The following is a 12531-nucleotide window of genomic DNA, read 5'->3' as shown; positions in this document are numbered from 1 at the left end:
TGTTGTCGGCTCAAGACCTTTCTGCACAGTCTGTTCGCCAAAAGGATTCATCTCGAACAGATCAATGTATTCAGCCAGAAGAGCTGAGGATTGTTGATTTAGACCAAGAAGATAGTTCATTCAACAACCTCTGGGAACTGCCTGGAGCTCTTGTTCACTCCATCTACAAACAGGTTGTAGTCAGTCATAAAATACCAATATCAGATACAGCATCTTCCAGATATGCAGTGAACTTGTTCCAGTCTGCTTTCTCAAAATTATATCGCCAGCGGAAAGGTACGCTCATGGGACGTACCGCAGCAAATACCTGACATATGGTGGGTCTGTGCTGTGTGTGTAGTATAGGGATGCCGGTGTTCTTTATACACTGCTAGCAATTCCTTCGCTAAGAAAGATTACATCAGGGTTATAACCTCGTTACCAACGTCCGCTGTTAAGAGGAGGAGGTAGTTTAATATCGTGCAACAGTAGCTTCTGGTGGGTCGCAGGCCATTCCAGCACAGCCTCTCCATCCTCATCCTCATGTTCATATCCCCAACGTTGCTTTGGCTGTTAAAGTCACCAATGGCTTGATTGTCGAAATTCCTTGTTTTCTGGAAATGGAATGCAGAATTTGATGGTTTATGTATAGAAGAAACAGTGCAATGATTTAACTCAACTCTAAGGAGTTCTACGTCAACACAGTGGATAGGACCGCTATACCAGGTTTGACAAATATTGCACTTCCATGCTGTTGACTTGGTCTCTCTACCACTAAGCGCATGCCAGAAGTTCTTGGCCTGCTCTGATTATTGTCTCGATGGGTTTCATGTAGACAAAGGCCATCACAGCCATGTTTCTTACATAAATTCTGCAACAGTTCTTCTTTTACAAGGGAAATTCCTTCGATGTTTATGGACATAATCACCAGTTTAGACGCTGGCTTTGTGAGCCCAAGTTGGAAGGTTCGAACCTGGCTCAGTCCGGTGATACTTGCAGGTGCTCAAATATGTCAGCCTCTTGTAGATAGATTTACTGGCACATGGAAGAACTCCCGTGGGAAAAATTCCGAACACTCAGCGTCCCTGAAATTATGCAAGTAGTTAGTGGGACGTAAAGCCAATATTATTCCTATTATGGAGTTTTACTTAGCTTCTCCTGAAATGTATGATTTGCTTTAATATTTTAACATGCAAAATGATTACCGTTAATGGAAAGAGAGAGTGGTACATTATATGATTTAAGAGAAATGAAAAAATATGTTTTACAATTTGCTTTACATCGCACCTACACAGATAAGCCGTATGACGACGATGGTATAGGAAAGGATTAGGAGTGGGAAGGAAGCGCCCGTGGGCTTAATTAAGTTACTGGCCCGCATTTGCTAATGTGAAAATGGGAAACCAAGGAAAACCATCTCCAGAGCTGCCGACGGTGGGCTTTGAACCCACCATCTCCCGAATGCAAGCTGGCAGCCGCGTGACCCAAACCGCGGAGCCACTCGTTAGTCAGGAAGGCTTAGGGCGTAAGTGTTCATATGGCAAAAAAAAGTGTTTTCTCAGAACTTCTTTTCACACTTTACCAAGGTTTAAAACTGGCTATGTCTCTTAAAACATAGGCGTGTTTAAAAGCTTCGGAGAAACTCCTAGTCAAGTTATTATGCAGTTACAAATCCGATTTTTGTTTTTCTGATATATCAACGAAAATCTCTCATCATTTTCACTAGGAGTCTTCTAATCATTTAAAAAATGTAATATTTGCGAAGTGCAGAGGAAACTCCTTGCCAGTAAGGCTACAATATTTATAGATACAACCAATCAGCTCATTCAAATCTCTGTGTGTAGGCCAATGCTCTCAAACATATCCTGAGATTACCGGTTTCTTCCAGTTTTTGCAGCACTCTTTTCAGCATCATATTTTATGGACAACTTTCCTCTCTTGTTGCCAGGCTCTCCTATCTCGTTCCGTTTAATTAAGAAACTTTTGCGGACTACTTTATCTTTCAGACATTTAATTAAGGAATAGATATTGGGGTTTTCTCCCAATTATGTTGTTTAGCTTCCTGTGGCAGCCTTCAGCAACGTTATTTGTTCGGTATTGCTGCCCAAAAACATTTCACAGTTCTACAGGTACCTTTACATCATCGAGCCACCGAGTAACAAAATAGTCTGACTGTGGAGCGTCTGACGCGATTATCAGCCAGCATTCGTCAATGAAATCCGGTGGTACTAACGCAAATGCTGCACACATTTTGCAAAACCGTTGAACCTCCATGATTTCCTTGCACTCTTAGTTTTCAATCCGATCTCATGGATCTTCCTCCAGAGGCACTGATTACAATAAAAAATGCAGCCGGACACTCTGCAGTGGGAAAGAAGCTTCGTAAAGCGTTGATCACGGCGATTTCAAAATCGATTTTTATTGTCTCGGGTTTCCATCCACCAGACCAATTACTAATACCTGTGAAGAGGCGTTTGTATATGTCTCCTCTGACTTATCCGGAAGCAAAGCTAAAAGTATGGGGTGTTTAAGTATTTCATCTTCGGTTGTGTCGATGTCCATACGAATGCTATATAGTTGAATGAACTGTCTCGGACAGCTATCGAAAGTTCCGTCCATCAAAAAGTTCTTGTCGTTATTCAGTAAACTGCGAGCTTCTTCCACACCAAATACCATCAACCTGCGGCCCATAATAGAAGAATCGTCCACTTTCAGAAAGCTACTGCCATCAGGAAAAGTTAATAGTTCGTTGGAAAATACTATTTCAGAGCTGTTTCTTGGATTCTGATCGGCACATAGTGCGATTCTCCTTTCTTTGCACAGTGCCGATTTTACTTTTTCATAACGAGGAAACTCGGCAAGAAATTCATATCCTCTGTTCTGCTGTTCCTGGAAATGAAATACTTAATTATATAGTTTATTCGCATGTCAGTGCAGAATAACGTTTATAAAATACTTAACACACTAGAATGGAGGTCATTTATATTCTTCTTCTTCCTCTTCCGCTTTTTCCCACCCCTGTGGGGTTACGGGTGCGAATTGTTTCGCAAATGTGGAATTGGCCCTGTTTTACGGTCGGATGCCCTTCCTAACGCCAACCCTATATGGAGGGATGTGTGTGTTCCTTTGGTGTTCGGTAGTGTGGTGTGTTGTCTGAATATGAAGAAGAAAGTATTGGGATACACACTCAGTCCCCAAGCCAGAAGAATTAATCAAACGCGATTAAAATCTCCTAGCCGGCCGGGAATCAAACCCGCGACCCTGTGAACCGAAGGCCTCAACGCTGGCCATTCAGCCAAGGAGCCGGACCATTTATATATATAATGATTAAGATATATAAATACAAACCTGAAACTCCTGCCTGAACAACGGATAAACAGAAACTGATTTTTCCTCCCTCGCACACTTTATGCATACCTCCATTATTTTCCTTACTTCGATATCTGCAACATTCGAAACAGAAGTATGTTCCCTGTAGCTTCGATGACATGACGGTCTCCTCAGCCTGCGGTCTCCAGTGGTTTTTAACGCTCCAGAACAGCGGAACATCTTCTGTTGTACAAAGAGCCACGAAATAAGTCCTTCCCTTTTCCTATGTGCCCTGCATCGATATCCGTTTAACACCAAGGATGGTTGACCCATTCGCGTCTTAATCATTTCTACCCCGCTATCGCTCATGTTATTCTGAACTGATTGCCAAAACAGACAGACGAACGAACGAAGAATGCTGTTTACAAAATGTGAACACCTGCGTGGAATGAGTCTGAATATCTCCTTTAAACCGAGAGGAATTGGAATTGCCCAATTAGCTGACTTCGACTCAAAGGAGTTATCAATGTTATCCAACCGTAGGCCTCGCCCACGTGGAAATTTCGCTGTACACCTCAAACATTGTATGCCTCGAGCATGGAGCCGTACCTACAGCATACCTTGAGACCTTAGCTACTCAGGGTATGTCAAATCGAAGTTATACTCCATCTGTAGGTGTAGTCATGCATCAACTCGTAGGTGAACCCTCAAACCAAAGTGAATAGTGGTGCGTCCGTGGGTCGTTGTGAGGTACAGACTACTGCGATCATTTGAGCACGTTGTACGTAAACCAGCACATCCCATGAGACATCTTAACGAGGTTTAAGTCGCAAGGACCGTCACTTTGATCAAGGAAGGATGGACGTTTCGTCGTGTTGCTGTGGATCTCAATGTCTCTCCGTCAGTTATTCACCACTTGTGGAATCGCTGCAATGAGACAGGCCAGTTCAGAAGGAGGGTTGGACAAGGTTGTGGACGCATGACAACCCCACAGGATGACCGATATCTGACCATCTGTGCGTTGCGGCGTCGTTCAGCAACTGCCAGAGAACCGCAACAAGACCTCAGGAGGATAACTGGAGTCACGGTGTCTGACCAGATAGTAAGAAACAGGTTAAGTGAAGTATCCTTACGACCCAGACGTCCTGTTCGACTGCCCCGTTCAACGCAGCAACATCGCGCAGCTCCTCGCTTTATGTTTGCCCGTACCCACGTCAACTGGCAACTTCGCCAATGAAGACCTGTGTTGTTCACAGACGAGAACAGATTTCCCCTGACACAGCGTGATGGATGTCAACGTGTAAGGAGACGGCGTGGTGCACAGTACATGCCAAATGTTGTCCAGAAAGGCGACCGATTTGGACGAGGTTCTGTGATGATGTGGGGTGGCATCAGTACTGATGGTTGTACGGACCTTGTCGTCATCTGTGGTAATCTTACCGCTGCGGGGTACATCGAGCAGTTACTGCTACAGCATGCGTTGGTTGCTGCAAGCGTAGTTGGCCCTGAATTCGTAATCATACACTACAATGCCAGGGCTCATATAGCGCGCATCATCAGAGCTGTCTTGCGAAAACTGGACATTCAGGAGATGGAATGGCCAGCAGTGAGTCCCGCCCTAATCCCATCAAATATGTGTGGGATAGGCTTGACAGAAGTGTTCGTGGGCGTCCTGTTCCACTACAGACTCTCCAAGACCTCGAACATGCTCTCATTGAAGAATGAGGCCTGATACCGCAACGTGACCTCCGTCGAACTTATACGGAGCATGCCACGTAGGTGCCAAGCTGTGGTAAATGCTCGTGGAGGACATACACCGTAAGCTCTCCAATTGCGAAAAAATCCACCGTGGAGGACTGTTTCACTTTGTTTTCGCCCCTATTCGGACATTTCCGTTTGTGTTCTGAAAATGAACGCGAATCTATCGATGTGCTTTTGTATACTTCAATGGTAAAGAATAAAGGTTTAGTTGGTAATATGCCTGGGTATGAGGTATTGTTTTGTGGAGCATGACATACGTTCAAAGACATTTTTGAACTGTGCATTAGATAACTCAGTTACAGACTTATGCATAGCATTGCATCTATTTCTAACTCTTCCTGTTACTGTTTCTTTCACGGAAAGATCATTTTGGAAAGCAGAGCATCCAATTAACTATCTCTGAAATTGATTTGACCCAATACAGACTCGGTGAACTCAGCCTTCTCAACATCGAATATGATGTCAGTGAAATCATCACTAACTTTGCATCCCGGAAAGCACGTCACATGGTCTTTTTGTTTCATTAGAACTTTAGTGTGAGTATAGTGAAGTTTTAGAAACATAAAAACCAAAAATAGAATCATGTACCGGTAATTATTTATGCTGTATTTTAATCTCTACAAAATATTTAATTTTAAAAACCTATTAATTACTTTTGTCAATTGACAGTATCTTTCTATATAATACAGTACATTAATGGCCGATTGTATAAACAGTTTGATCTTAGATCAGAGACGAAATTGATCTCGGTTCCCGCAAAACTCGTACATTTGTATTGTATATACGTTATTCTGAGATCAATTCGCACTGAACTACAATCAACTTTGACTGGAGAAATGTATCCGATCAAACTCGTTGATCTTAGTTCAAGGAGTTGTTTCCTACTTGAGATACAAGAACACCTGATTGTTAATAAAATATTACCTGTGTCTTTACAATAAATGGTTAAAAAAATACACTGAAGTCTAACCTCATACATTGCTAGCTATAGTTGTCCGTATATAGGCAATATTACGCTTTTTTTACTGCAGTGTAATGTAATAATTATATAACATAACCTCGATAAATTGCTTACGTTATTATCTTATCTCGTTCGTATTTTACAGATGTCTGATTACTCTGATTTCTTGGATGTATCTTCTGATGATGAAAATTATTAATTTCGTCGGGCTCCTCGTGTGTTCTGTGAAAGAGGAAATCCAATGAGATAATTGAGTGTTAAGAAGTTAAAACTGAGGGATCACTTGGGAAAAGATACCGTGGAACAGCTAGAACTCATGTTGCGTGATATTCTACTTTAAACCTACTAACTCCAATGCGTATGTTGTTACTAACTTTGAGATTCTTTGCCACGGGAAGTTTTCAGTTAGTCGTTGGTGATTTACTGCACGTAGACGCAGCGACAGTCTGCAGAGCCATTCATCGCGTATCTAATCTTATTGCTGCACTGAAACTCGAGTTTATCAAAATGCCTTACGAACAAAATGACGTGAGGAAAACCATGCGTGATTTTTTTCGATGTAAAACACTTCCCTGGTGTTATAGGCGCTATAGATTGTACCCACATACCTATAATATCTCCTGGGGGTGATAACGCAGAAGTTTATAGGAATCTTCATGGGTGGTTTTCGTTAAGGGTAGATGCAGAGTGGGTTGTTGTCCCATATGCTCTGTACTCTGACCGGCCAACCGAGCAGAGGAGAGGTGGTCACGGCTCTACCGTGGCTCTACGCCTCTGCATTCGGGAGACGGGCCTGGGGCATAGTGCTGCATTTCTCGTCTGGCCTCGCCCGTCGGCTGTCCTGAGAATGGTTTTACGTGGTTTTCCATTCTCCTGCACTAAGGTGAATGCCGGGACAGTTCGTAGTATAGGCCACGGCCGCCTACCCCCTCACCTTCTCCGCACATCACCTTCACCGCAACAAATCTCCCGGCCTGAGAGACGGCCTAACCTTCTAAGAGGCCCGCCTCCCCCCTTCAGGGGAGGCATGAAAACGTTTCGTAGTAGTAGTTTTCGTTAAATGTTCAAGATATTTGTGATGCTAGGAATAGGTTCCTAAATATCGTAGCCCATAAAGCAACCAGGACAGCAATAGAAAGAACATTTGGGGTTGTGTATAGGGCTAAGAGTGAAGTTAGCTCGTGTTCCAGTAATCATAGTTGCAGCATTCGTCTTGCACAATGTCGCTGTATATGCAGTAGATGAGGTCCCTGAAAGAGCTGAGGCTGTGTTCGCTGCAAGAAGAGCATTCGAAGGTATTCCATTACCTGCTGCAAATGACGTTCATGGAAGAGAAAACGCTGCTATAAGAGCAGCAACTATTAATAATGTATTTAGGTAACAATATTTACAAAAAATACCCTTGGCTATTACGAAAAGTGGTTCAAACTTAATTATACGAACAGTTTATCTGCGATAAAAATAGCCAAAAACATAATGTACTTTACAACTATATGCGTCTAATAACGCCACTGTACTATGCAATTAATCCCAGTTTTCCTTATTGTCCAGGCGTAACTTTCTCCTTTTCATTAAAATTTCCATTTTATAAACCTCATTATCAAGTTTTAAGGTCTCAGTTTCATTTTATGCTAGACGACCGTGACTTCGTGAGCACATCAGCTGTTTCGAGGTCGAGGTGTGGAGATCAGCTGATTTGGAAGCAGGAGCCTGAAATAGAATAAAGAAGTGTAGGCCTATTGCTTGTCGACAAATTTAACTTACATAATACAGGAATAATGTATGATTTCTCTACTTACTTGTTCAATACAAATATTTCAGTCATTTTTTCTTTATTTCTTTCTTTCGCTCGGCACACAGAATACGAATACGAATGAAAACATTCACATTGCTCAACTGCGACTCGTGACACTCGACTGTTTTAGTGCTGTTGCCAAGCGTTCACATATGAACTGGGGTCAAAATTGAACTTCGATTAGTTGATCTTAGATGAGTGTAATACAACAAGACACCGGTCTGATCTCAGATCATTTTCTGAACTTAGACTAAAACTGATGTCCAGTCATTGATGTTTATACAATCGGCCCTTAAGGATTTCGATTCCATTATTGTTTGTATCTGCTGTAGTTAAATGTACGTGTGTTTTCTTCCACTTTCGTTTACCCTCTTTGAGGTACGTTGAATCAATCATTTCTCTGTGTGTTGTTCTTTCCTTATACTCCGCACGGCTTTACTTCTAAATTGACATTTTGACCGATTTTGGCTCTGTCTGGTGGTTATGCGCTGAAACATAGACATCCAACCAATCCCAAGCTGCCATTCATATCGACTTATATCGGCAGAGTGCTATCTCGAAAACTATTCGGTAAAGTTCGCGATCTTTTGCATTTTTCTTCAAGTAATTTGTCTTCGTCATATTAGTCTTTATCTTTCTAGTATAGTACAGTATAGTGTAATTTACAGTTTAGCATAGCATAAGTTAGTACAATACAAGTTTAATAGTTTAGTGTAATAAGAATGTAGCTTTAGTTTTATTTACGTCCGTGTATTGGTTAGTATACTTCGTGCGTATTTAGCATGTCTCAGTGTAATTCGGAAAAGACAATTGGCACGAAAGTGACCGAGATCAATGGAGTGTTCCCTTTGTTGGCCATAACCTCCTTCCTTAATTACTGAATAAACCTAATTGATTTAAATTTCCCTCTGAATTTGTTGTTTTTTCTTTAATTAATTGATACCAGGTAAATTTATTCTTCTTGGGTTTTCCTGACACCCTTCCACATTTCTGGTAAGTCTTTTCCTTGTCCTTATTTGATGTTTGGTGAACGTATGTTACCCTTCCCGTTTGCGTTGCTTTATCTAGCTCATTTGAGTTCCTGCTAATTTTACCTTTTCCTTGACTAATTACTGCCGTGAATGTAGAGAATTGTGTATGATCTACATCACGGGATAGTATAGTGGTAGCGAGAGCTAGGTTATTTGATTCATGTACCTGTGGCTCGTACCTACCCGTAGGTTGTTTGCATCCTCTTGACTTTCGCTTTGTCTGGTATCAAATAATAATTTATGGAAAGAACAACATGGTGTTAAACTAGTGTAATACCGGTATGCTCTTGTAAAAGAATTGCAATTGTCTTATTCCATTCTTGAATTATTCTGTTTCATATTGTCTTGCGTCATGGCCCGACCGGTCATTCACCCTCATCACCTTCGTAAGTCGGAGTTGCAGTATGAACTGGCGGTCCGAGGTTTAGAACCTGTGGGAACTGTCTCGGAGTGTGCTGCTTTACTTTCTGCGCATCTGCAGGTGCCCATTAACCTTAATAACACTGAGTTATCCAAGATTGGTAAGTCTTTGAATTTAATTAATGGCTCTTTAAATGAAATTTCTATTATTAAACAAGAATTTACGGAAGCGCCACCTACCAAGTCTCAAGTCAGTAGCCTCAAGGCTAGGGTGTACCACCTTTCTGGGTCTAAATTGTTATTTATCATACCAAATTTTCTTTGGCTGCGAGTACTATTTGATAATGAATTCCTCGAGTCTGCCTTTCGTCATTTTTCCTGCTCATAGTGTGGTATAGGAAATATTTAATGACCGTGTTCTGTCGATATGTATTTATCCTCCTGTGCAGGGTGTACATCTGGTAGTCTTCTGGAGTATGGGTTGCTCAATTTTATTTCTTGTCCTGGGTGATTGTTTCTAAAAGATTATTTAAAAAAGATGGTTGAGATTTAATTAACTGGATGCTGGATTTAAACATAGGTCTTAATCAGTTCATATCTTTGACTTGTTTCTGGTTATCCTTATTTATCTCTTGAAAATTATTCTTGCTCTATTTCTTCATTCACCTCTTGTAGCAAATTTTTTTTGGATATGGGGTTTAATATCTAATTCTGTATTTTATTTGGGACCTACTAGCGGTCTTCGATGATTACTATCTCTATGTACTGTTTGTTTAAGATTCGAATATTAATACTGCTACCTGTTACGGATCAGTCGCTGCGATCCTTTAGTCTGGGTCAAAACCTTGGGGTGGTCGTTAGTCACTGAGGTGGCCTGTTAATCTGTGTTGGTGTTGGAAGTCTGTTTGCTTGGTGCATGGATCCTGGATCTTTACGGTATTTCCATCTCTAACTACTGGTTTCTGAGCCTCTTCATTTCTAACGATGGCGTAGCCCTCTTCGTATTTGTTCAGGGGACTGTTGGTAGTAGCCTATGTCTATCCCAAGTAATCTCCGTGTATTCCTTACATGTTTGTTAGTATTCTTAATGTTAAATTATATTAACCCATTTCATCTTGAAACTTTATCTTGTTGTAGAACTACTCTTCTACCTTGCTGGTATTTGGTTGTACACTGTTAAGGTCATGCATTTTGTGATTTTTAATTTCATGCACTACTATATCGCTATGCTACTGAAATATTTTCTTGAATCTTGTATCTCCTTGTTGACCCTATCGTTCTGTGCGAGTTGTAGTTTGCAGGTTGGGGTGTTGTCAGTGACCATCTTCCATCTGTTGATATGATGATGTGTCGTGAAGTCAGTGCATAGACTAAAAACCTGAGAAGTTATCTTCTTTTGCCTTTGTGCTTGGTTTGCTAGTCTTGTATTTGGTGATGGTGAGTTATTGCACCATGCATTTGTTAAGTTGCCGTGTTGCATGTTGTTGTGGAGTGTCTTGTTGTTTAGACTCTTAGTGTGGGTTACCATTGCTTCTGTGGGATATTTAGAGTCAATATTAGTTGTGTTATTGCAGTCTGGTGGGTGTTAGGGCACCTTTGATTGAACCATTGTGTTTCGGCGAAGATGGAAATTAATAATGTAATATGTGTCTGCAACTCGTGTGGTGTGTTATGGTCTTGGTGTGTAAAAAATCGTGATTTCCCGCATAACCTATTGCTCTCATGTCATTCTTGTTTCCATCTATGATATTGTAAGGTTCTATTTGTTAAACCTACCTCCTATGGTGGTTTTTCCTTCTGTTAATTTCTAAAAATTCGTAGATATTGTTGGTTTGACTGCTTTCGGTTCTACGTTCTGGTTAGTTGAACGTGTGATTACCTTCCTATGGGCTATCGTAACTTGATCGCTTTCGAAGTCATCCCGTCAATTGATTTTATGATCCCTTAACGGAGTTTATCCATGCTTCTTCATGTTACCTGGTAAATTTTTACGACCAGCATCGTTACCTACTATGTATATGTAATATTCCCAGTTTCCCACTCTCCTGTCTGTGGGGAAGTGGTCCTGTTTTGCCTCTGGGCTACAGTGTGAATCTGCGGATGTCATATTTCTAGTCCGGTTATCACCGAGGCCTTGTAAAAGGCAACCGGTAGATTATGTTGCGTAGGTCATCGCTCTAATTTCCTGATGGTCACTTGGTTTGAGGTGGATTTTGTCGCCTTTTCTTATTTAATCGGGTGTCCTGTGCGAAAGCATGTTGTTGTGAATTCAATGAAGTTAGAGGTTATGTGACTTCGGATTGATTTTCCCCCCTGAATTTCTTTCATCCATTTTCTATTCCGTTATTCCTATGGTGTTAATGAAGGAAACATCATGAATTTATTATTTTCCATCCTTATATTAATCTTGGCTTGGTATTGTTGTTGCTAGTTCGGTTGTTGATGACAAACATTTAGCGCACCTCACCATCTTATTGAATCAGAAGTCTCCTTCCGTACTGCCAACGTTATCTTGTCTCGAAGACTTTTACCTCTAACCCTAGGATATTTTCATTTTCCTAAACTTGCCGTAGGTGTGTGAGATATTCTTGAATTGAAGTACTGTTTCCTCTCAGTTCTCTTGTTCAATCAGGTAATGTGCTGTGATTGGGAATGTTGATCCAGTAATTGTTGCAAATTTTACTTGATGTTTCTGATAAAGTTTTGGAGATTTTGAACATGCATTCTTTGCTCACCGAACCGTTGTATGGAGGTGGTTATACTCTAGTAGTTTGAAATTAAGTGTACCTGGGAATGTCGGCTATTGTAATGTGTTGTGGTTAGGAAAGGGTACCTCTAGATATATGGGGCGTTATGTTATCTTCACGGAGATGTGTCTTGACCTGGTTTAGTAAGCACATGTGATGTATGCCTTAAACCTTGTGTGTTACTAAGTTTAGTGTTCTGTGGTGGTACTATTATTTAACTTGGCGTTGTTGATTTTTGATATTGTGGTGATGTTAACTTGAAACGGGGTTCCGCTATGTGGAGTATCTGAACCTAACCATTGCATTACTGAGTGAAACTGGTGTCAAATGATCTTTTCCTTAAAACGCACTTAAATTGTTCTTTATTCTGTGTTGGCAGTGTGTTGGCACGTGACTTAAGCTCGTGCGGTTTGCTCTTGTAACTGCTCCGTCGGTAAACCAAGTTCTTATGTGGTATGCTTTGGCCCAGGCCCAGTCGATGTAAGGTTAAAATTTAAAACTTAATCTGGTAATGGAATCTTAGTTATCCGTTGAATGTATTCACCAATTTACACTATTCTCCCTCGTTTTCCTTCCTGCTCTTTGCGT

Source organism: Anabrus simplex, chromosome 1 (assembly GCF_040414725.1).
Source record: "Anabrus simplex isolate iqAnaSimp1 chromosome 1, ASM4041472v1, whole genome shotgun sequence".
Classification (NCBI taxonomy): Eukaryota; Metazoa; Arthropoda; class Insecta; order Orthoptera; family Tettigoniidae; genus Anabrus; species Anabrus simplex.
This window is presented reverse-complemented; position numbering follows the sequence as displayed.